At 32.3% G+C, this 26,651-nt stretch overlaps 1 protein-coding gene across 4 annotated transcripts in view; it reads right to left on the reverse strand.

The window, feature by feature from the left end:
• The window catches only part of LOC129952423 (uncharacterized), a 110,078-nt gene extending 87,875 nt beyond the window's left edge, over window positions 1-22,203 (reverse strand). For 2 of the 4 annotated variants that reach the window (XM_056065012.1, XM_056064996.1), the window contains exon 1: window positions 20,634-22,203. The gene's annotated coding sequence lies outside the window, so the exon portion shown is untranslated. Of the gene's footprint in view, window positions 1-18,518; window positions 18,593-20,633 lie in introns of those variants that run through there. The other 2 variants (XM_056065022.1, XM_056065004.1) reach the window with 1 other exon arrangement.
• Between the last annotated feature and the right edge of the window lie 4,448 nt (window positions 22,204-26,651).

The following is a 26,651-nucleotide window of genomic DNA, read 5'->3' on the forward strand; positions in this document are numbered from 1 at the left end:
AAACGAGGGATTGTGCCATGAGTAATGAGTTGAGTAAGTATTTTTATTTTTAGCATTCTGAATTGTGAAGTATAATTTGATGGGTATTGTCTACTCTCTATCTCCTTGGCGCCACATTTTGAATCATCTTTATTTAAATGTTATATAAGCTAATGACTAAAACACAGACGAAACTACTTAAGTGCTTACGAAAAATTATAAAACAAATCTAGATGAATATAGTTATTTTGCAATTAAGGGCATTTTTCTGAGTCACAGCGGGTGATCTTGAAGCAGAGCGAATTATTTTCGTAGTTCTCAGATAGATTCATTAATATTTATTAACTGCTAGCGGTTAATGATCTTCATCATCGCACCATCATCACTGTCAAGTCAATCAATAAAACAGGAAAACAGAAAAAAAAAGAAAATATAAGAAGAAAACGTGAACTTGCCCATGGCGCCTGTTTTTGCTACGCCTATGGCAACCCATTGGCGACGAAAACAACGCACGACGCGACATCTACGTCGTCGTCGCCGCAACTGTCGCTGTCGCAAATTAGTATTTATGTCAACTGCATAATTCCGCCTAAGCTACATTCGACTAGGTGTCTGTTTGCGGGATGTGAGATGTAAAAATGCATAAATTATACATAGTACCTTCGTATAGTACTCATATATTATTATAATCTTCCGGTCGCCTTTGTAAAAAAAATACAATTTTATAAAACAAAATGCCATTGAATTTGACAGGAGGGGACTTTGCAATGTGAGATCATCTGTTAGATATAATGCAATTTAATAGAATATGTAAAATGACATAATATTTTTAAGGCCATGACTAATAAAGTCTTACTGTACTCGCAAAATTCCGGCTAAAATCGAAAGACTAATGCAATGAAACTCTAATTTTGCAGTTCGATATGTGATTTGACATAACCCTAGAAGCTGTCAATTGTCATTCAAATTGTATTGAATTCGAAATTTGCAGCTTTTAGAACGCACCCTTTTTTTGGCTATCTGCGAATTTAAATTCAGCATCGCAAGGAATTAAGTGTCATTGTGATGCGGTTATTGCATGTTCTTGTAAACCTTAACCCCCTAACAGTCTAGAGAATTAATGCAACTAGTATTGTCAACAGGAAACATCACGTTATCCAAAAAACATACAATGCCACCAGCATCGTCATATCAAATATTTGACATTTCGTGTTAAAAGAAAAACAAAAACAATAAATTTCGCAGTGGGAAAGTTGTAGAAATGATGGATTGATTTTAGATACCTAAAATTCACATTTTGCGGTCAATCATATTTTATGTAAATATTCTAACCTTTTTTTGATGCCGTTATTGTTTTTTATTTTTTTATTTGTATTTTATACCAAATATCAAACTAAATATAACTTAATTCTTCTCAATTCACCCACACTACTTTATACGTGATTTTAAGCCGGGCAATAACCAAACAGAGCTAGTATCTCAATATGGCGCGAAAACTGTTCGTTTATTGTTTTGCAAAACATTTTCATCTGTCCATTTTTTTATATTTTTCTCTCTGAATAACAAAGCAAATGAAGATGAGGGGAATTTAGAAAGACATTTCCTTATTTGAAATGCTTTTACTTAAATGAAATTGCTCATGATATGAACTTTTGTATAATTATTATAAAGTTTGAATGATATAACACACTAGTTGTCACGTTCGTCGTATTTTTGTCGACGTCTTGACGTATTGAGGATTTGATTTATCTAGGAAGGCTGTTTTGTTTCTTTATTAATACCAAAAAGATTAAAGCATTTTGCCTTAATTTTGTCTTGATTTGGTTTTATTAAAGGTTTTTTTTTAATGATGTTTTTTATGGCGATCTGAATATGGACTAGACATCTACTACAAAATCTGACAAAATGGTGATGGTGATATCGTTGTCTGTTACGGGACACAAAAAAGAACTCATACAAAAATTGTGAAACATGATGGTGATTCACAAGCTAAAATCATTATTGTTTGATCAATCAACATTTTGTTAATCAAAAGTAACACCCTTCACTTTGTGGAAACTGACAGATGCTAAACTAAATAGCACAAATTAAAGGCCGTTTGTATATAAAACGAATTTCCTTTTAACAACTGTTAGTAACAATTGTATGTTACCTTATTATGATTTAAATTCAAAGAACGTGGGTTTCTTCTAATATTTTTCTTAAAATAATAGTAATTTCTTTTGAATGTCAGTTTCCACAAAGTATATAGGCTAATGTTAACTTAAATTGCTTGAGCCTATTGACTTTAATTTATTCGTTTTTTTTTAATTTTGTGCTTGAAGATTAAATTAAAGAAGAAGATAAAGACAAATCGAGTATGACATCTGAAAGAAATATATTCATCGCTGAACGCGGCCAACTGTTTGACTTTCACCAACAAGCAAGAAGCACAGAAGGGGCTGCCAACAACTTACTACACACTGGCAAATTCAATTCTTATGCAAATTAATATTTTACAAAATCTGATTTTACATCCAAACTCGAGGCATCCAATTTTTAATAAAATGTTTATTGTGGTTTCTGCCGCAGCTTTTTTTCAAGCTGAAGAAAGAAAACCAAAAGTATACACTTTGGTTGACATTTAAGAATCACAAGAGGTTATCAGAACAATGTATACTCACAAATTAATTTAATTGATCCAAGTTAAAATAATCCTTACCTGAAATAAAACAAAAACATCACTTTAATAAATTGAAATACAAGAATAAACATTAAAAGTTCAAATAACAACGAATGATTTTACTGTAATAGTACACAAAATAAGAGTTTATGACTTTCAAATAAAACCATAATCGATATTTTATTATTGGATTTCACAAAATAAGCTTTTTACTGCCACAGAAGTTTGTACTTTGCAATCGGATAAAAATGAACTGACCTTGAAGTTCGACAATAAAACATAATTACATGATATAAAACTTCAACGAAATACCGCTAACAACAATTTATCATAAGTCCATAACACAAGGTCAGCTTAAAATCCGCTCTTGAACCTGTTTTTTTTTGTTACATTTTACTTTAACTTTTTCAATCAAAATTTACCTTCTCATTAGAACTGTCAAAAAGTGTGTTTAAACCCTAATTTATGAAATCAACCTTCTGATTGAAGTTCAAGTGACAATCTTCCACACATGTAGATGTATTAACTTACAGCTGATTTTTTCGCGTACCTTTTCAATAAATAATCACCTACTCAAAACTTTATAACAACAAAAGTCTTATTTAGAGGGGCTATAAACCTGTACTTTAAACAATTCATACACGCGGAAGAATAAAAGAAAAACCTCGTAATGAGCCTTTTATGTCCCACTGTTGCAAACTATATTCCGCATTCAACAGATACTTCATTGTGTATAGAGATTTAAAATCAAAATTAAAGCAGTTCACACACCACGCACCAACAACAACAGTCGGTTATTTAATCACAATTCGTAATTGAAACAAAAATATTGCAAGCAAAATGTTGCCTTAAGCGTTATGACATGGATAGCGGTGTGATTAAAGTGACAGGGACATCGGGGTTTAAGACAAAAAAAAACTAACAATTAAGTATAAATCTGATCTAGCTACTTAATTTTATTTAGCTGACATCATTGATCGCCATAAAAGGTGTGTTCGATCTTACATGGCTCTAAAATCTTAACGCTCTTCATAATCGTCAATGAATTCGTTTTCCTCTTCAAGAGTGGGCGCTGACAGGTTTCTTTGTATTATTCCAAACTTTTGTATTGTAGTTTTTGTTGTTACCACCTCTAAGCCGACACGATTACGTTTCATCAAATTGAAATCAGATTTGGATTTTATATGGTTTCCACATGGCTAATATCACTATTACCTCAACACGCGACGTAAAGAAAGACATGCAGACGAAACTATCAAACACAAAAATGACAAAAGAAGCTCCATGGAATGAAAGTAAAAGTATTTCGTTCCGCGTCACACCCGTCAGACGTGGCGTCGTCGTCGTCGACGTTGTCGAACGTCACCGTCACTCATCGTCGTTTCTTTGGCGTCGTTGTCGTCGCAATCAATGCGCCCAGCGAAAGTTGAAAGAAAGTTTTTTTTTAATATTTGTTTGTTTGTTTCATTGGAAAGCAATTTGTTTAGCGCGTACCTAAACGCCAACAACTGATCAAAAGCGTTTGTATTTGAATTTGAACCATCACTAAATACTGAAATTTTTAGTACCGGTGTTTACATGAGAACACTTTGCACATTAGATCTGCGGAACTTAGACTGCTCTTTCATCGCAAAAGTTTTAGCTTGTTCAGAGATTTCCTTATTTATGTGCAACGAAGAATTTAACAAGCTGAAGGCTGCTGCGTGCTTAACTGCTCCTGTTGCTTAAATTAGAAAATCAAACTGAGCTATTTTTGGAATTTTGTGGTGTGTACCTATACATCTACATATTTTGTAGATGAAGTGCTGATAGTTAACGTTAATGTTTTCTTCTATTGTGATTAAAATCGGCTTAAATATATTGATCATAGGATCATGCGTAGGCACATTCTCTAAAAGGTTCAACATAATTTAACCTTACTTAGAATAGAATTGTTTAGCTTTTGGGATGAAGGAACTTAGCTCTGTTAAAGAAATGAATAAGAAAAAAGTGGGTGTTCGTTTGGTGTCAGCATACCCTAAGCTAATAAGAGTCTTATATTTATGAACTTATTCTAGAGAATATCCAACTTTAGAAAACAAAACTAAAAAATAAAATATTTCAAGAAATTTGTATCGATTATTTCTACCGAAATAAAGTGGGCACCTTCAATGGCGTGGAAGTAAAGTAGAGAAAAGTAATATTGAATGAACAGACCCAAAAGCCGATTTAGACAATTGATGCAAGAACTGTCAGAAAATAAAAGAGGATTAAAACAAATGTTGGAATGATTTTATAATTTCAGAACTATCTATCTTTTGTCTGTAAAAAACTAAACTCTAGTTTATGTTATTCATAGTCAATTTAAATCCACTTTAAACTCATGTCTAAGCTGTTTTAACTCTTTAAAATGTTAAAAATAAACAAACTAATTGAGAAAATTACGTTCAGTGACATTTTATTTGAAAATATAGGGAATTAGGTATTAAAGTCATGGTTTCTTGATCAATAGTTTAAGGATTGTTGATTAAATAAACACAGCTCTTATTCATAGTCAATTTTCTTGATGTGTTTAGTAAAATCACAGTTTAAGGTGGCTACTACAATTACACTTCAAATGACAGGTCAAAGCAAAAAAAAAAACACTGTTATATTTTCAAACTCGTTATTTTGTGCTGTCATTCCTCGAATTGGATGTCAAAAAAAGTAAGTAAAACAACACTATTTAAAAGAAAATTAAAAAAAAAATTGCCAAAAAGAAGAGCTACACCAGCAAGTTTACGTACAATTTATTTGACATGATTTACTTTTTCGGCTTTTCAATTCACAAACAAAATCAAATATGACATTTGGCTGTGATAATAACTACTTAAAAACTGCATTTTCTATGTTTATAGTTAAACAACAGGTTTAGCTCTAAACTTAGGTTTAAATTTATTTATAAATAGCCTAAACTCTGGACTTGCTTAGTAACAACTTAGCAAAAGCTTAGCAAACATCTATGAATATGCCCCAATAGATTTAAGCATAACAATATTTCGATATAATGCTACCATCCAACGGAAAACGAAACCTATACTTAAGCCGATACGGCTCCTTTTAAATGATGTATTACTTCGATTTGTAGGAAAGGTATCGGTTCTATAAGAAAAACTGCCAAGCTTATGATGGACCTTCTAAGTATTGAAGATCGAAATTCAATAAAAGGTTTTGCAATATCTGCGTGTTTCCAAGTCTTAACAGCGCCAGGGCTAAGATTTTTTCTGCGATATATTCACCAAAGTGATATAGGCGACGTGATGTTTGTAATTCTATGCGACTTTAACACAATAGTTAAATATTTTGTTACAACAGAGGACTTACATGAAATTGTACTCGAATTGTAGTAGAATATACCTTAAAGCTGTTTCTAACTAAACAGGTCTGTCAAATTTGTATGAACAGCAGATGTGTCTACCGTAGATGTTAAATTTAGACTCCAATTCAAAAAGACTTGGGTTTAAAATATGACTTTGAATATGCCGCATTGTGTTCCGAACTTAAAGTTCCTATGTCAGTTAACCTTGACAGCTAGTAGCCAACTTCACGATGGTTCCACTTTTAACGGACAAAACACTAGCGCAAAGAGGGCTAGGCGGATAAATTGTGTAACATTTACATTTAATACTCACAGTACAGCGCACAGCCTGCTTCTGCTTCATTTTGGACGAACTGTCAAAATTTTTCAATAACATACAAACATGGCTTCGTTTGTCTTCAACAAATTATACTAGATGTCAATACTTTCTATGTCAGAAAAAGCTTATCTCAACCAAATACAAACAGATGTCGCTAAATATTTCATAACTTTTTTTGCCACTGTGCTTAGAAGGGCTAGTGTAGCTAATTTGAAGTGGAACCATTTTTATTCAAAATTTTGTATGGAAAATTCACACCACTAGCAGTCCATGTATAGTATTTTTTTTTAAATTTGTTCGTAAAACAGAAAAAGTCTTTCTACATATTTCACGAAATAGAATTAAATATCTGTATTTTTCTTGAATAGCTTATTTTGCTTAAACAATTTTGTCATTTCAAAATTAAAGAAAGTAGCTAGTCAAGCTTTGACATAATGGAAGTACTGTTCATAAATATGATCATATTTATTTTATTTTTATCTACAAGCTCTTTTTTCCTCGTGTGAATGAATTTCTCACTTTTTTAAGACATGCACAAGAGAAAAAAATCAATCTGTCAGATTGAGGTAATTGAGATTTATCCAGATTTTATGAATTCTACGTCATGTAAATTCGCTCTCATCACACTATTGAAGTTTTATAATTGATCTTTACCCTCCACTAGCTGCAAAGAATTACTTCAAAACATTCTACTAACCTTTTTCTTCGTACTCAAATGTGTTCACACAAAAAACCACAATTGTTAATCATAATGAGATCAGTAATAAAGCTGTCTCTCCAAGATGAGCAATTTTTTTTTCATTTCACATCCGGTAAAATCGAAATATTTTCTTTTAAAACGTACATTCGCAATGAGCAAACAAATACAAAAAGAAAAAACAAAAACGCGTTCTTGTTTCGATCATTGGCCTATTCTGATTTCCATCAATTCAAAGATTGGAATCGAAAATAATTTCATCAATTTCCATCAGCATCGATCTAGATCAATTATAATGATTATTGCGATCTCAGTCAAGTACGATGCTCTTATAATATAATAATTTGTTTCCATTTGATTGAGTTTCTCCGATCAGTGATTTTTATATTGTTTGTATTCAGAATTTATAACACCACACAGACAATAATATTAATAATAATAATTTTAAATTGAAGTCTTGAATGTTGCTGACACACTTATTACTGCACTTGGGTGATAATTGAATTATAATTCAATTGTTATTGTTCCACCAAGCCCGTTCCTGACTTGACATTACGATGACGTTGAGTTGATGCAACGAGTGAGAAAAAGAGACAGAGAATCATTCATCTAGGTAGGATAAGTCAGTTCAATTAGTTAGCGTGAATGAGAAATCTAGTAGCAAGCTAAATATATATCCACTACACTTCGTGATTCGTGAGTTCACCGAATCGCAAAAAAAAATACTTTTGCAGTTGCTTTTATTTCTGTTTTTGTCTTCCTACATTAACCCTCCAAGCTAAAAATGATTAGCCCATTAAAAAATATAGTCTCGTTTAAGTTGTGAGTGATTTTCTCGTCGTCGAGAGAAAAAAAGAACAATTAAAATCATTAGATAAAGACATCAAATAGAGGACTGTAAAATTGTAGGTGAGGTAACCATTAGTGCTACCGTTCTGGTTTATAGTTTGTAGAACTTTCGTTTATTAAGCAGTTCCTTTTTTTTAAGAAAAAACTAGATGAATAAGACCTCATTTCAAACCTATCTTGCACAAATTGAAGTTTTCTTACAAAATGGACGCGTTCGTTCAATGCATCAAAAGTCTGCTTTAAACTGTTGTATATTTGAATTGTTAAAAAGCTTTAAATTTGCGAGCTGTCATACAAAGCTGAATGTCATTGATAGTGGAATCCATTATGGCTGAATCACAAGAACGCTTCAGCTTCGGCTTCACCTGACGTTTACGAGTTCAGACATAGGAATTCAATGCATTGAGTTTCGAGCTCACGTTTTGTTTGACAATCGTAAGGAAAAGAACGTAATGTAACGTACGAGTAATTTGACTCCAAATGGAAGCTCTAGTTCAATTTTTTGAACATTTGCTTTGTCTGACAGCTCAACAGCTGTAAAAAAATGTCAATATTTGCTCTTTGGAGGGATAAAATAAAAGAAATGTCATTCAAAGCAACCTCGAAGCAGACCCACCGTAACGCGGTGGTTCAACCAGAAGTTTTTGAACTCCACGCAAGAATTGCATTTGAATTTACAATGGTTGTAATTTTTTGATGGGGTCAACGCTAATCATCTTATCCAACTCAATTAAACACACAACACACCTCATCACAACCCTGCTTATCATAGTGGAAAACTCGTCGTAACGTATAATTGTTCACTGTTATTTTTTGTTCATTCGTTATTTTTTGTACTAATTCGCAGTTTATGTCAAGTTTACACGATCAAATTGTTAAGTTTACACGATCAAATTGTTTGAGGTTTAATACCAGGATGCTTCTAGCTTAAAATTAAAAGAGAATTAGACTGTTATGCTTATTTTGGATAAACAAAATTACTAAGTTGATTCGCAGTCTCGAATATAAGTTCACGCGATTTGCAAAAAAATGCATCACTGCCTTCGAAACATTTTATAATAATTTATTTTATTATATAGTAGATACTAAGTATATACAAATTCATAATTTGTGTAGGACACATGCAAAGAGTTTTCGCATCGCTTAGCTACTGTAAAGCATAATAAATTAATAACTAACACACCAAAAACTTATCATGTAAGAAAATCCAGTTATCTTTTAACGGCTTAAACAACATCAACGCACAATAAACTAGCGCTTATGTAGTTTTGTATTTTATCTGATAAAATGACAGCATAAAATAACAGAAAAGTTGCAACAATTTGCGTAAATCAGTCACAAGACAAATTGACAGTTTTCATCGTAGTTGAAGCCATGTTTTTTTTGTGTGTGTTTTGTATAATAAAGTGTTTAAAAAAATTAAAAATATCCGCATACCGTTATGAACGATTATTAACCATACCATCCCCAAAAGACTCGAGTTAATAACCTGTGTGTTAAGAAGGTGGTTGAGTATTGCATCTATCAAACTACAAACTGACAGGACAGGCCAGTTAAGTCACATTGCAAAACATAATCACTACGCTTTCTCGATAGCAATTTAGCCTGCATCATGATATTTTTGTCCAGTCGAACTACACTGCTACTGCTTTTTCTCCATATTTTACTTTCGTGTGTACATTATGCCTATAAACTAAAATTACTTGATAAATGTATCAAAGTGTGATAAAATTCGTTCTTCGCTATACCACGACGCGCCGCCACCATCGCCCCACTACTAAATGTGTTAAACTTTAAATTAATTAAAAAATATATACTTACGTATTTTGATGGAACGAATTGAATTCATAATGAAGGACCTCCATGCTCCATCTACTTTTATGTATGTTTTAATATTTATCTCACAAGATAAATTAAAGTGAAAAATATGAACGAAAATCAAACACATCCAATAAATCTCATTATTATTCCATCATAATTTGTTTGACAGGTTTCTGAAAATACAAGTCTGGTGGCTTGACTTTAGCTTGAGTACATTTGATATATGACTTAACGAAAGTGTCACGTTGTATTCAGATAAAATTACATGACTTGCATGTTAAGAAAAAAACATACATTTACACCTCTGCTAAGAAGGAAAAGTTGTTTATTAATATATTTTATAATGTACTACCACACATATTTATGCATAAGAGGAAATATGTACATGTGTAGGTAAAGAAGTACCAATATATCAGTTGACAACAAAAATTAAACTTAGACTTTGTTTATGTTGATTGTGGAAGATAATTTTCTTTTTTAAAAAAAAATCTTTTGACTTTACCAGAAAATTAATCATTTTGCAGTTAAAAACAACTGTCATCGGTTCGAGAACTAACAAGCAACTTTGTTATTTCCGTGCATTTAAAATGTCATCGTATAATTGCGATAGGTAGGTGGTTTCCATAATACGCTCCGAGCTAATGATTCTAGACAGTTAAAATTCAAGAACATTTAAACAACTTTACAGGAATAAATCTCAAAGAAATATTTCCCAATAATGTTTTTTTTTTTGAATTGAACTTTTTAATTGATTATGCACTTTAAAGTCAAATAATAACCACGAAATATAAATATTTGTAGTTAAGTTAAATCAACAACTATAAATTGGCTTTTGCTGTCAAAGGCAAATGTCATACAACAACGAAAAAAGCATGCTCAATGGCTGCGTTCAAACTCGTGTTGGATAGGGTATCTTGGATAGGTGGTTTTTTAGATACCTTGTTGAACGACTTGGAACTGTATTTAGATAGCTGTCAAAAAATAAATACAACTTTCAGCTGTTCCCAAAAAGCTGAGAAACATTTATGGCTGAAACACACGCGCTTCAGCTTCGGCTTCGTCTGCGTTACGATATTCCTGCTTCAAGGTTGGTTTGAATGACATTTCTATTGTTTCATCCCTCCAAAGAGCAAATATTTTATTTGTTGACATTTTTTTACAGCTGTCAGATAAAGCAAATGTTCAGATAATTGAACTAGAGCTTCCGTTTGGAGTCACATTACGTTACATTACATTCTTTTCCATACGATTGTCAAACGAAACGTGAGGTCGAAGCTCCATTGTGATAGCTTGCATTGAATTTCTATGGCTGAACTCGTAAACGTCAGGCAAAGCCGAAGCTGAAGCGTGTTTGTGTTTCAGCCATTAAGTTTCGAAGTCAAAATTGTTGTAAGATAAAATTTAATGGATAATTCAACTGATTCGTCAGACAATGATGAATTGATAGGTGCGTAACAATTTAATTAATAAGAGATAACCTTAATTTGGAATCTATGTTATATTTCCCCTTAGCTCAATTGGAATTCTAGACACTTAATAATTTACTTGCGAAATCTCCGGTTTTAAACGATTTAAGTCTAACAGAAAAGTATCCTAACAGAAACGAGGAGTATTATGAAGTGACAATACCTAGATATAGTTTGGAAGAATTTTGATCTCATTTCCGAATGAGTAGAAGTTGCTTTGGGGTAAGATTTTGATTTTTGAGAGTAGATAAAGTTTTTGCTTAATGGTGGGACCAACGCAAGAACTTTTGTTGCATGATATATCCGTTTGGTTATCCAACGCTTCTTTAACCCTTGAAAGATAACCATATTTCATAGACAATAAGTGATACACATGATTTATACGTCGATTCGACGTAGGTTATCTTTCTAGGTTTAAAAACCATTCAGGGGGAACCTTTAACTAGAATAGCCAATAAAATGTTAACAAACTAGTCTTGATATCTATAATGAATTGCTTATTAAAGATTTCATATTATTAGGATCTCTTGCACAAAGTGCAGCAAAATAGAAGAACTTTAAACTTGGAGAAAAAACTGTTGTTTTCTGTTTGGATCTTGAGTAAGCAAGAAAGTTTCTTATCAGCTGTTAATCAGCTGTTCTGTCAGATACCTACATACTCCAGAAATTCTTGGATACCTTTGGATTCCTTTTTTGACATCTCAGTTGTTTTTGATCAGCTGTTATTTTACACGTAAAACACTAGCAAAAAGATATGCGGTTACCCTATCTGTCTGAATTTGAACGCAGCCAATTGCTTACGACTTTTTGTTCAGTCTCTTAACAATTGTTTCTGGATGAAAAAGAAACTTCGTTTGACCATTGACATACTATACTGCTAGGAGCCAAATTCATATGCGGAAAAATTGTGCAACATTTACATTTAATTCTGCTTTATTTTGCATGAACTGTCAAAGTTTGTCAATAACATATAAAAAAACATGGCATCGTTTGTCTTTAACAAATTATACTAGATGTCAATACTTTCTATGTCAGAAAAAGCTTATCTCAGCTAAATATTTCATAACTTTTTTAACCACTGTGCCTGGAAGGGCTAATGTAGCTAATTTAAAGTGGAACTATTTTTATTCAAATTTTGTATGGAAAATTCACACCACTAGGAGTCCATGTATAGTATGTCAATGACTTAGACAATCGACAGATGAAACTTCAATTGTTTTATGCAACCAATTTTAACTAATGCCCACAAACTTCAAAATACATTAGATCTGTGTGAATTTCTTCTCTGGAATGACCTTCCAATAAAGAACATCAACAAAATGTAATGTATTTTAAATGCACCAAATGTCAGATCCACTTAAATGGGGTGCACTCAATATTTGGAGAATGATATTTAAAAAGTTTAACAATTATGGCTCCACAGCAATACAATTTAAAATGTCATTCCGATCTGTCAAATCATTAATTGGAAAAGAATATATTTTCTGTGGTACTACCTTTTCTAGAGAAAATAAAACTACAGTGCGGCATAGTTCTGCGGTTTAATTTTATTTTTTTAAAGAATTAGCAGATCATGATTCACTACAAACTTTTTGAAGCGTTTATCTATAAATGTTGGTTTATCGTTCCCATGTTTTATGAATAATACATTTGCTGCTGTCATCTCGTTCCGAAAATATAAAATTTATTAATAACTTGACCACAGTGGGTAATATGAGTTAGCTTAATAAATGTATAAATGAATCTGATGATATGTAGAAACATATTCTAAAAAAATAAATATTACTTAAACTTCAAAAAAGTACCCTCACCAATACATTAATACATATTTTCTTATACAAACTTATAGTGGTTTTGAAGTTTTCATATGGCCTTTAGCCAAGTTAAAAACCTCAAATACATTGTGCATAACTAGTGAAAGCTATACAGCAACACAAAATACATGTAACAAAATATAATGTCAAACTAGCTATAGTTTGAAATAATATGCAAATGCACCTGTCTGACCAACAATTAACTACGCTTCTTCCCAAATGTCACGGAACTAAAAGCACACAATGCACCACGCTACCATACCATACATTCAATATTTAAATGTGGCAATATCCAAAGATTATTTTTTGTTTTAGCTAAAAGTCATTTACAACAGTGACATCTATACGTAGACTCTGTTTGTCAATTTATTTTAATGTATTTAGTGTTAAATAAATCCAAAGATTTTAGGCACATTTTATGTAATATTTTTGTTGTTGTTTCTATGGATTTGCTAAAGTTAACGGGCTTGTTTGGAAATAAATGTGCTTTCTCTTCCATTGGTGTTTTATGTGTTTTGGTGGGTCGCATCTCATCTACTATAATTTATACATATTATGATCTTGGCACTATATGTGTTTTGCGTCAGTTGTGACAAGCCTGGCATTTATGACATTGAATTATGCATATAACACATCACTCTAGTGGATCGTTATGGCAAGATGGTAATAAATGTCAAATGGTTGAAAAGTTAAAATGACGTATGATGAGCTTTGATCTTTGAGTAAAGTTGACAAAATGCTCATTGCGTGAAATTTTTATGAATCTGTCATCTTTTCATCAGAAGTTTTTTGGTTCTGTGTGGTTGTTAAGTACTTGCGAGAAAATCGAACAGAAGCAGTAATGGTCGCATTCACAAAGCTAGTGGCTACGTAGTCAAGGGATTCTGATTGGCTAAATCTAGCTACAAAAGTAGTTGAAATTTCCCATATTGCCTATCTATCTTAACTGCAACAAATGGCAACATGACTTTGACACACTGAGTGATCTTTTATTTAACCTCAATTCAACAAACTTGGTTCTTATTGGAGACTTCAACGGCGGAATAGGACTCACGCAAAATAATTGTGTTTCCGGAATAAACTCTGCAATATTGAATACCCAACGTCAATCCAAAGATGAAGTATGTGACAACAAGGGAAGCAAAATACTTGAACTCACTGATGCTTTCGACTGTCAAGTTATGAATGGAAGTTGTGATGGAGATTTACGTAGTGAATATACTTTTCTTAGGGGAACATCATGCTCTGCAATGCCAAAAAATTAGAGTACGAGCAACAGAACATATCAATGATAAATAGTAGCAGATCCTCATCAGACTTTTGGAAAGCAGTCAAACTCTTAACTGGCCTACAATCACACGATTTATGTACACACTTCAGAAATCTCTTAAATACTCCCCAGCAAAGGTACAAAAAACTGTACGCTCTATTTGTAGATTTCAAAGCTGCGTTCGACTCCATCCCACGTGAAGCACTATTTTACAGGCTATTTAGGATGGGTATAAGCAGTAAAATAGTAAACGTCATAAGGACTCTGTGTGAGAATTATTTAGCGGCGGTGTGGGATGGAAACTTTTTGTCTGAAGAATTTGCAACGACGATGGGTGTAAAACAAGGCTGAATTTTGAGCACGTTATTATTTATCTTGTTTATTAATGACATAGCAGACGATATGGAAATCAATAGGGTATTAATACCGGGCCTTATGTATGCGGACGATACTGTTTTTCTCTCCGATACAATAAATAGTATGCAGGTTAAAATTAACGAACTCCAAAAATACTGCCAAACTTGGAATTTATCTGTGTATTTAGAAAAGACTACAATTCTTGTATTTAGAAACGGTAGAGGGCGATGCCCAAGAAACGAAAGATGGACTTATCAAACCGACCCCATTGATGTTGTTAGAGAGTATAAGGACCTTGGTTATCTGATAACGTCTAATCTCAATGTGGAAAACCATTTAAAAATTAAATTAGTTGAAGCAAAACGAGCCATTAATTCAGTCTGGAGACCCTGCATCCAAAGTAAATTTTAACGCATAGCTCAAAGCAAAAAATTATCCGAGTGGCTGCCCAGACTATTCTTCTATATGCAGCACAAGTATGGGAATATGCTAACTTTGAATCTGTGGAAAAGTTCCAACGTTACTGCATAAAACGCATCTTTAGGCTACCTAATAATACCCCAAAGTACATGACCCATCTGGAAACAGGTTGTCTACCACTTCTATTGGAAACATTAAGGATATATTTTGTCATGCAAATGAAAGAGGAACGCCTACCGAAAATTGTCCTAGAAAAAACGCGTATTACGTCAAAGAATGGCAAGAACTGTCAAGTTGCTGCGGATCTGTCATAAGTTTCTACCCTTGTGACGGAGCTACTACTCTTAGAAGAAAATTTGAGAACATATTGGGAAAAACAGAACCGTTTTTATACAACAAGTATGTAAATGAAGCTAAATTGTCACTACACAAGATGTATTTTAGTGAAGTCAACTATAATCTTAATAGGAACACTTACTTTCTGGATGGAAACAAAACGGAGATGATAAGAACTATTTTTATGTTAAGAGGTTAATTAATCAATCTAAACTACGTGCCACATCGTCCTGACCTCCCAATACTGTGTGATCTTTGCAACATTGCAACCGTTCCCTATTTTAAATGAATTTCGAATGATGTACTTTGGAGTGAGAACACTTCAAAAGGAGAATCTCATGGCAGTTTTGAATGATGACTGTGGCTGGACTAGTCTAAATAGATACACTACAAGTGCTATAAATTATAGAACGTCCCACGAATGTTTCATTTTTTTGTTCATATCTAAAGTAAAATGTTTATTGCGCAGGTCGTCAAAATTTAAACTGTTAAAAATCATGAATAGCTTCTAAAGTAACTTCAAAGTGACAGCTCAAATAAAACAAAATATATTGAAATGCCTATTCTCGATTTTGACAGATGCCCAGAATTGAACGTGAATTAAGAAGCTAATGAGATTGCTATGTACGTTGGTTAATGATGAGAATGATTGTCAATCAATACTGTACATAAATGTCAAATAACTAATGTCACAAATGACAGTGAGATTTGAAAGTTATTTTTATTGGATGATCGGTTTAAAAAAAGACAAGCTTTTACTCTGAAGGTACAATGAGATGAGAACTGAAGACATCAAGAGAAAGTAATCATCCAGCAAGTAAAATGCAAAAAAAAAAACAAAAAAACTTTATTACCTCTCTACCTACACAAATTTGAATGTTTTTCATTGTTAATTTTGAAAAGCATATCAATCTTTTTCTTATCCATAGCATTATCATTTCTATACTTTTTCTTCTGCTTCGGACAAATAAAAATAATGAGACGAGCACGTATCTTCTTCGGTTTCAATTTCAGCATCAAACACAATATTGCAATCCATATAAACAAATTAAGTCAAGACCGACCTCAGTCTGTCTATTGTTGCTAATAGCATTGAACAAACAAACAGAAAGTGGCGAGGCGGCATTATGGCGGCATGCGGCAACCGGCCCAACGAACGGCAGCAGCAACGTTAAACATACCCACTGCAAAATTTAGTACTTCTTCTTTTTCTTCTTCTAGTTTTTGTTCAAGGCATTTCAAAAGTTCATTGCATTATACAGACTGCAGTAGATAGGTATTTATATTTACTCGATGTTTGCTTCTATCGCTATACATTGAAGATGCTGAAAGATCTTACAGAAAGGTGAAGTTTTACACAATGCCTTTTGCGCTATGTAACAATAAGCGCAATTATCGCTGGGCGCATATACTTTGCATATATATGGAGGTACCTACGTTATATGCAAAGTCTCTATTGAAACAACTTACCGGATAAATATATAGGTAGATATTTTATCTTGTATCTAACGGAGCGCAGGTTGCAGCATCCGTTGTGGAACATAAATTATTTAACAAACAACCGGAGATACTTGAAACGTAATGTGCCAAGTACTCTTTAAAACTGCTTGCGGGTTTTACATATATAAATAATATAACGTAGGTACTGTACGAGAGTGCATTCCTATTTTTAAATAAAAAAATTAAATGCTTGGCTGGAGGAGCAGAGGGACTTATTTTGCTATGCAAATCTGGCGATACTTAAAAGATGACACTTAATTGATAATTATGACAAAACGTTAAAAAAATAATTGACGTCGCGTCGTCGTCGTTCCAGATTGCAGAGATTTTAAAAATTGTAGGAACATTCGCTTGAGTATTATTAAAAAATATAGATCAAGTTTGTATTAACAGTAAACAGGGGTAAAAGCAGTGATTTAGTGATTTTATGTCTGAAGTGAAATATGGGAATTATGCACTGTTTTAAATAATATGAAAAATGATTAAATGATCTATGCTCTACGAAAAATGTGCAAATATTTAATCAGTGTAAACAGCGCCTATTTATGTATTTTGACAACTTAACAAATCAGAGATATAAAATTCAGTCTGTGTAGATTGCAACTTTTGTATGCATTTCACAAATACGGAGTAGAATATAATAGGCCTGTTCCAAACCTTAACCAAGACTGCCAACTGTCAACAATGGTTGTTCAATTGATGTTTTACAGTACACACATTTGGTAGTTTTAGACAGAGGAAAAAGTAAGAAAATAACCCCTCATGACAAATTCTTCCAAAGAAATTAATGTCAAATGTCATTTGCAGAACGTTAATTGTCTGTTATTAGCGTCTTTCGTTCTATTTGATTCGCATTGATTAAGTGACAGATCATTTTTGCCAAAAACATCATACTTTTTTGTCAAAGGTTCATAAGTATATCGAAAGGACTTCCAATAGTGGCAGATTGTACACAAAAAAAAGTTAACCAATTTCCCATGTAAGCTCATAAGTGTACGTCTTTGAATTCAGTTTCAGTTTTTATTTTATTTAAGTATTTGCAATCTTTTGAAGTCTTTATTGTGAAAAGTTTCTCCAATATTCTAGTATCTGATTGGCCAGCTGCCAAAAAATTGCATTCCAAGTAAGGCAAATTTATTTGAAACTTGACTATACAGTTTGTGGAGAAAAATTTCCCTTAACATCAAGTCAAATCTACTTATGTCAAAATGACAGTTGATCATCTTTTTTCATTAAACTCAAAGCTGATCTTTATTACTTTATGATTCATATATATTTTCTAGAAAATTCCATTTATGTTTTGTATATAACGGTTCCTAGTCAAATTGGAAAAGAAATCCGTAACTATGATTGCTTTACAATATAAAATACCAATCGTGATGGACTTATAGTTTGCTAGTAGAGTGTAGAGGTTAGTAAAATAAATTTCCAACATTAAATTTTATGACACTTGAAAAACTAAAAAACTGCCTTAATCATAATTTGCTTTCAAAAGAAGAAGTTGACTGCAAATGAAGTTACTTAAACATTTTTGATAACAGCAAATTTTTCAGGAAGATTTTAAAAACAACAAACTGAAATTATTAACAGCTGTCAAAACTCTAAAAACAAAACTATGCAATTACGAATTCATGCCTACAATTATTTATCTATACAGAAACTGAACATTCATAGTTTCAATGTAAACTCACCTTTAAATTCCAAAATTATTTCAAAAGCTTTCAATGATAATTCACTCCTATAGTCAACCCACAGAGACCAATTTATATGCGTATATTTTTAAATGCAACTTCTTCGATATTGAGGGAGATTTTGCTGAATTAATTTTTTAATCAACTTTCTTATAATTTTCCTAGTTGAAACGCAGACAGACACTAGAAACTTGTATTACCTTCAAGTTCGTCTACAAATCTTTAAGATAATATTACACTTCTTTACAACTTCAACACTTCTTTAAAACCTACAGTTATGATGATCTCTATGTTAATGGTCTATCGTTATTCAATTAATGTGATTCCAATTTTTTTTTCAGCTATCAGATGACATCAGTCATTTTATAGACACGCACTACCTTTAATTTTAACCTTTACAATATGCGAACAGGGGATATTCTTTCAGCCGATGCTGTTTTTAAATTTTTTTAAATGTTTTTACTTCTGAAATAAATTTTCATATGTCAAAAAAATTGTCTTTCAAAACAGACAAATCTTAATTGGAAGTTAACAAATTGGTGGTAAAATAATTTCTAACTATTGGAAGACTTTTGACAGTTTGGCAAATTACGGAAGATCTTCGTGCATACTTAGCTTAATTATTAAAAAAAAAAACTAAGTAAAACCTTTCTTGGAACACGGTACTTCTACACAGCAGAGTTGTACAAAAATGCAATCTTTCGCGAATGAAATCTTTGATGAATTCAATATAATTTAAAGATTGCATTAATGGAATTCACTTAATGATTTTGTCTTAAAATTTTGCAATCAAAAATTATTTGATCTTAAATTGATTGTAATAATTTTTTCCCGAATCATTTGACTTCATTTTAATATTAAGGCTTTGTTTACAGTTGTAGTTTTTATTCTATTAAAGTATTTGCATTCTTTTGAAGATCCTTCGTTGTGAAAAGTTTTGGAGACTTCAAATATTGCAATGAAATTAATGCATGTAGTCTAAAATGATTGCTAGCAAATAAAAATGATGGGTTCTAATTGACAAAAATCTGCGTTTTTTTTTTTTAAATTGTCCTACCCTTAAAATGACACAATGGGTGCATTTACAAAGCTAGTGGCTACGTTCAACTAGCTTTGTGAATGCGAAATTGCACTACAAAGCTAGTCAATCCGGAAATGTCATATTAATGTCAAATAAAAATACATTTACATATAAAATAAGAAACATTTGTGTTTTCAGAACTTTAAATCATTCTTTTTATTTTTAAATTTAATAAAACCAAATAGAAGATATAATATGATTGAGTTATATTTGTATTTAAATGCCGAAAGATTCATTTCATTTTGAATTCTTGTGTCCTTACCGAGCAGCTGATTGTGAAACGTCAAAACCAGTGTGCACTCAATTTGTAGCCGAAGTTTTTACTCTACATCGGAGGGGAAATTTCAACTACTTTTGAAGTTAGATTTAGCCAATCAGAATCCCTTGACTACATAGCCACTAGCTTTGTGAATGTGACCAATAGTCTAATCTGATTGACCAGCTGCCAAAAAATTACATTTCAACTAAAGCAAATTTATTTAAAACTTGACTATACAGTTTGTCAAGAAAAACTTACCTCAATATCAAGTCAAATCTACTTATGTCAAAATGACAGTTGATCATATTTTTTCATTCATATAAAAGCTTATCTTTATTACTTTATGATTCATATACATATTTTCTAGAAAATTCCATTTATTGTTTTAGATATAACGGTTCCTAGTCAAATTGGAAAAGAAATAACTATAATTTATTTACAATATAAAATAAAAATCGTGATAGACTTAAATTTTGCTAGCAGAGTCTAGGGGTTAGTGAAATAAATTTCCGAGATTGAAATGTATGAGACTTGAAAAACTAAACTTAATCATAATTTGCGTTCAAAGAAATGAAGTCCCTTATGTTGTTAAACCTGCCCATTAAACATTTTTGATTACAGTAAATTTTCTAGACAGTTTTTAAAACCACAATCGGAGATATTGACAGGTGTCAAAAATGTAAAAAGAAAGTTATGCAATTACGAATTCACATGCAAGCCTACTCTTATTTTTTAATGCAGAAACTGAACATACATAGTTCCAATGTAAACTCACCTTTAAATTCCAAAATTATTCCAAAAGCTTTGATAACTCACTCCTATAGTCAACTCCTTTAGACCAATTTACATGCGTATATTTTATATGCAACTTCTTATGGTTTATTTTCTTAAATTAAGTTTTTTTTTCAGCAAATATATCCACAAGAAAAGTCTTTCCACAAGACAAAAATATTTTTTTTTAAATTCGTTCCACAAAAAATTCAACTCTTTTTGTTTGTAACTTTTTTTCTATTTATTTATTTTTTAATTTTTTGCAGGTTTATTTTGTTTAAGACGAAACTCCTCGATGATGAATGAAGGTGTGTGTTGCTTTAGACCATAAAGTATCTAACCAAGCAGTTAGTATCCAAGAGATAAATCGTTGATCACTGCACTTTTACACTTCAAAAACAAAAACAACGCAACAACACAAAAATAAACGATTAAAACCATACGGTATATTTTTCTGCTTCTTCTCTTATTCACGATGATGTAGAAAGTAGGTTAACTTTTGCAATCTTTTTTCTATAGGTAGGTATATTTTTTTTCTTATATTTATATATTTTCTTTCACAATATCTTTTGAGATGAAACCAAAAATAAAAAAGAATAAATAAATTACCGGAAGAAATTTTCACTAAAAATTCACCGATGACACTCGAGCTCCGATCGTATGAATATCACTTTTTTTATTAAACAAATTGGAAAGTTTATTTAATCTTGTTCCGTTCGTTGGTCAATTTAATTTTTATGATCAAGTGCGAGTGCGTGTTAAAGGGAAAAGACGAAATATTCCAAGAACTCAAGAAAACACACAAAATTAACCAAAACTAAAAATAGCTCGAATGAGTAATAATTTAATAAACTCACACGATATCGGTTGAATCGAAATTCGGTAAATCCAATAATATCGTCACAACGATCTTCATCAATGATCTTCACTTATGAGTAAGGTTCATTTTTCGATCACCTTTTCCGTTGAATTTTTTAAGTTTAAAAACAATCTAAGAAACACATCGATTAGAGTTTCTGATCTTCGTATTTTGTTTGTAAATATTTATTCCAGAGAAAAATATCCTTTGATCGCGAAAAATATTAAGACAGGTCCCGTTTTTCCGAGCAACATATAGTGGCTAGTTCGCTATTCGATCGTTACTAAATGTGATTGGAAAATATTTTTCCTCACTGGAGATGGAGTCTCAACTCGAATATGGTGGCGACGGCAGCGACGACGAAGACGACGGGTCACCATCAAACAACAGAAAACAAGAAATCAACTTTGAAGTTTGAAGACAGTCTTCGGGAGAGTTAGAGAGAGAGAGAGATGTGTGTTTCTGTTTAGAGTTTGGATCTTGGCAAATGGGTGAAAGGGGGGAAGATACCAAAACCAACTGTTTCTATATTGTTTGTTATTCGTCTTGTGTTCAATTCAACAAGAAAATTCCGTTTGTTTGGTAAATTTTATTAAAAAACGTTCGATGATAAATTCATATACAAAACAGAAAAATGTGTAATTCATTCAAACACGATCCACAAGTTTTTGATCGTGCCTCGTTCACACTAAACAACGATCACACAATTATTTTAACGTATTTACACGACAGGGGCTCAGAAAGTACTGTGGGCTGTGGATAATGTAGAGTGTCGTGTTGGGGTCGGTATGCTGCGCGATGCGATCGCACCGTAAGTTAGCCGTTATATGCAGTTCAGTTAAGTGTTTCACTCACTTGTTTTATTTTAGAGTGGAGTTTTATTTTGTTTTTGTTTGAGTGAGATATGTTTGTTTCTTTTAAATTGTTTAATTAACTCCCATAAGAAACAATTTAAGTATTCGTTCGTTTGTATTTGAAGTACTTGAGTTGGATTTTTGAAAATGAAAATTCTTTTTGTATTTTATTAGATAGGTGGGTAGGTAGATAGGTTGGTATATTTTATACGGGATTGGGGTAGTCGTGCGCGTAATTTTCCTTATTTATGTTTTGCTGTGTTAATTGGAGGAACATTATAAAAATGTTTTCTTCTTTTTCGATCGTTTACATTTTTCTTCTTTTTTTTTATAATATGTTTATATTTAGTATTTGTTTAGATTAAGAAGTTTTGTTTTGTTTTTTGATGGGTACTACAGATTTCTAAAGTGCCGGCGATAAAAATGGATGTTTTTTTAGTATCTACCCGTATCTTTGCTTTTTTTGAAGGGATGATTATGACTTCAATTGTTTAAGTATCTTACTGATTCATATGCTTATCTAGATAGTTATATTTTTTGTTATCAAAGTAGAAAATAAAAATATCGATGGCTTGAATGATTTATTAGGGTTTTGTTTTTATTTTCTTACATATTTTTCAAGTCGAGAATATGAAGAAATAAAACAAAATTATTCTTTGATTGTTTTTGTTAGATGGTGAGGCTAAGGGTCTGTTTAACAATATCAAAGTAATTGTCTGAATTTGTTATTTTACGAGTTTTATACATTAATCTCACTATGAAAATTGTTGAAAGTTCAGATTTCATACTTTGTTTTTAAATAAAGGGTGATTTTTTTGAGGTTAGGATTTTCATGCATTAGTATTTGACAGATCACGCGGGATTTCAGACATGGTGTCAAAGAGAAAGATGCTCAGTATGCTTTGACATTTCATCATGAATAGACTTACTAACGAGCAACGCTTGCAAATCATTGAATTTTATTACCAAAATCAGTGTTCGGTTCGAAATGTGTTTCGCACTTTACGTCCGATTTATGGTCTACATAATCGACCAAGTGAGCAAACAATTAATGCGATTGTGACCAAGTTTCGCACTCAGTTTACTTTATTGGATATTAAACCAACCACACGAATGCGTACAGTGCGTACAGAAGAGAATATTGCGTCTGTTTCTGAGAGTGTTGCTGAAGACCGTGAAATATCGATTCGTCACCGTTCGCAGCAATTGGGTTTGTGTTATTCGACCACATGGAAGATTTTACGCAAAGATCTTGGTGTAAAACCGTATAAAATACAGCTCGTGCAAGAACTGAAGCCGAACGATCTGCCACAACGTCGAGTTTTCATTGAATGGGCCCTAGAAAAGTTGGCAGAAAATCCGCTTTTTATCGACAAATTTTGTTCAGCGATGAGGCTCATTTCTGGTTGAATGGCTACGTAAATAAGCAAAACTGCTGCATTTGGAGTGAAGAGCAACCAGAAGCCGTTCAAGAACTGCCCATGCGTCCCGAAAAATGCACTGTTTGGTGTGGTTTGTACGCTGGTGGAATCATTGGACCGTATTTTTTCAAAGATGCTGTTGGACGCAACGTTACGGTGAATGGCGATAGCTATCGTTCAATGCTAACAAACTTTTTGTTGCCAAAAATAGAAGAACTGAACTTGGTTGACATGTGGTTTCAACAAGATGGCGCTACATGCCACACAGCTCGCGATTCTATGGCCATTTTGAGGGAAAACTTCGGAGAACAATTCATCTCAAGGAATGGACCGGTAAGTTGGCCACCAAGATCATGCGATTTGACGCCTTCAGACTATTTTTTGTGGGGCTACGTCAAGTCTAAAGTCTACACAAATAAGCCAGCAACTATTCCAGCTTTGGAAGACAACATTTCCGAAGAAATTCGGGCTATTCCGGCCGAAATTCTCGAAAAAGTTACCCAAAATTGGACTTTCCGAATGGACCACCTAAGACGCAGCCGCTGTCAACATTTAAATAAAATTATCTTCAAAAAGTAAATGTCATGGACCAATCTAACGTTTCAAATAAAGAATCGATGAGATTTTGCAAATTTTATGCGTTTTTTTTTTTTAAAGTTCTCAAGCTCTTAAAAAATCACCGTTTACATAGTTTATTTTATCGTTATAAAACTGTACTAATTTTTATTTGTTTGATGTATTGAAAATAAATATTATTACTGTTCAGAATCTTAAAACATCAGGTTATGGGCCTTATCACGATCTAAATACAAAAAAAGAGGCTGGGATGCGTCCCACACAGATAACTTCCCATCCGGTCTGTCTGCTTTAAAGTTTGTCTATATGTTCTCGTATCAATTTTTACCAAATTTGCGTACTTTTTATATAAAAATTACTGAATATCGAAAACAATATTTTCTGTGAAATAAAATAAGTTTGAAGCCTAAATTTTTAATTTTTGAAAAGCTATTTGAGTCGAAAGTAAATTTTTACCAAGTTTTAGTACCTATTGTTTTTTTTAGAATTTTATTTTTTTGTAAAAAAAACTGTCTATTCGATTTTTTTCAAAATTTAACTGAATGTTAACAACAATATTTTTTGAAAGATAAAAGCAGCTTAAAGGCAATATCTACAGTTTTTGAAAAGATATTTGAGTCGAAAATCAATTTTTACAAACTTTTATACATTTTTTTTAGGTTTTTATTTTTTGTAAAAAAAACTGTCAATTCGATTTTTCTCAAAATTTTTCAAAATGTTGAAAACAATATTTCTTATGAGAGGTTGAAGCCTAAATGTCAAGTTTTTGAAAAGATATTTGAATCGATATTCAATTTTTACGAACTTTGAGTAATGTTTTTGTTAGATTTTTATTTTTTTATAAAAAAAACTGTCAATTCGATTTTTCTCATATTTCAGTCGTAAAATTTTGGAGGTGACAAATTTTTTTTTTCAGTTTTATTGATTTATAAAAAAACCGTTATATTGATTTTTTTCAAAAAATATACTTGTTTGGTATCACGTTACAATATATTATATAAAATTTAATTCAAGTCTCTAGCGCTTTTGGTTCGTAAGATATTTAGGGTTAACCAAAATTTTCACCTTTTTTTCAAACTGCTATGGTAAAAAAAACCACCCACGCAATTTTTTTAAGAGCCCTTTCTGCATCTTTCTGTCTTATTATCTGTATAACAAAATTTATTTGAAGTTGATATTTCTTCTGGTTCTTGAGCTATGGACGACGAAAAAACGTCGCGAACGTACGGATGTACGAACGTACGTACACACGCACGCACAGACATCTTTCTAAAAATTTGTTTCGACTCTAGGGACCTTGAAACGTCGAGAAATGTCAAAATTTTCAATTTGACAAATCGGACCCAATAAAATAACTTCCTATGGGAAGTTAATAATAAGGAAATTTGTATTGAGAAAAGATGTCTGAAACGAAATTCAGTATTGAAAAGCTTCGGGGAAGCGAAAACTTCGAATACTGGAAATTTTTCGTTGAAACTTATTTCCAAATGAAAGGCTGTTTCTGATGGTAGTGAGACGGAGAAGGATGCAATGAAGCTCTTAAAGATCCATTTATCCTCATATAAGACATTGCAAAAGTGCTAAGGAGATTTGGGATTCTCTACAGAAAATTTTTCAAGATTCTGGTCTTGTGAGGAGAGTTGGGCTCATCCAAAAGTTTTGTTCTACAAAATTGAAAGATTTCTCTACCGTAGATGCGTACGTTAACGATGTTTTAAATACATCGTACAAGCTCAGGTCTGTTGGTCTTCACCTAGATGAAGAATGGATACAGGATCAATGCTTTTAGCTGGTCTTCCCGAATGATGTATAACTACTTATATCGCACTTGACGGTTAATGATAATTAATCACGATATTCTTAAATTGATGATACTTAATTACTGCCGTTTAACTCAATTGGTACTAGAGCAAAATCAATTAACTCAGCTTGTCGATGATTGACCTGACGTTGCAGGTCAATCCACCTTACCCTGACCTTAATAAATACACAACCATGTATTACCGCCTCTAGGCACATCAGACCATTGTATCGTAGGTATCTGCAAAATTCTCATGTCTAATAAACCCAGTTAAAAAAAATAGCACCTATAAGAACCGTTTGGCAATATGAGAAAGCCAACTGGGTGGGTCTCAATGAATTCTTCAGGAACTTTAACTGGTCACTATGCTCCCTCGATAGTGACGTGGATTCCAGCGCAGATATGGTTAAAAATTTAATTCTTGGTGGAATGAGAATATTTATCCCGAATAGGGTAAAATCTATCAAACCCAAAGAGAACTCATGGTTTGATTTCAGCTGTAAAGAGGTTA

The sequence above is a fragment of the Eupeodes corollae genome, chromosome 1, assembly GCF_945859685.1.
Source record: "Eupeodes corollae chromosome 1, idEupCoro1.1, whole genome shotgun sequence".
NCBI lineage: Eukaryota > Metazoa > Arthropoda > Insecta > Diptera > Syrphidae > Eupeodes > Eupeodes corollae.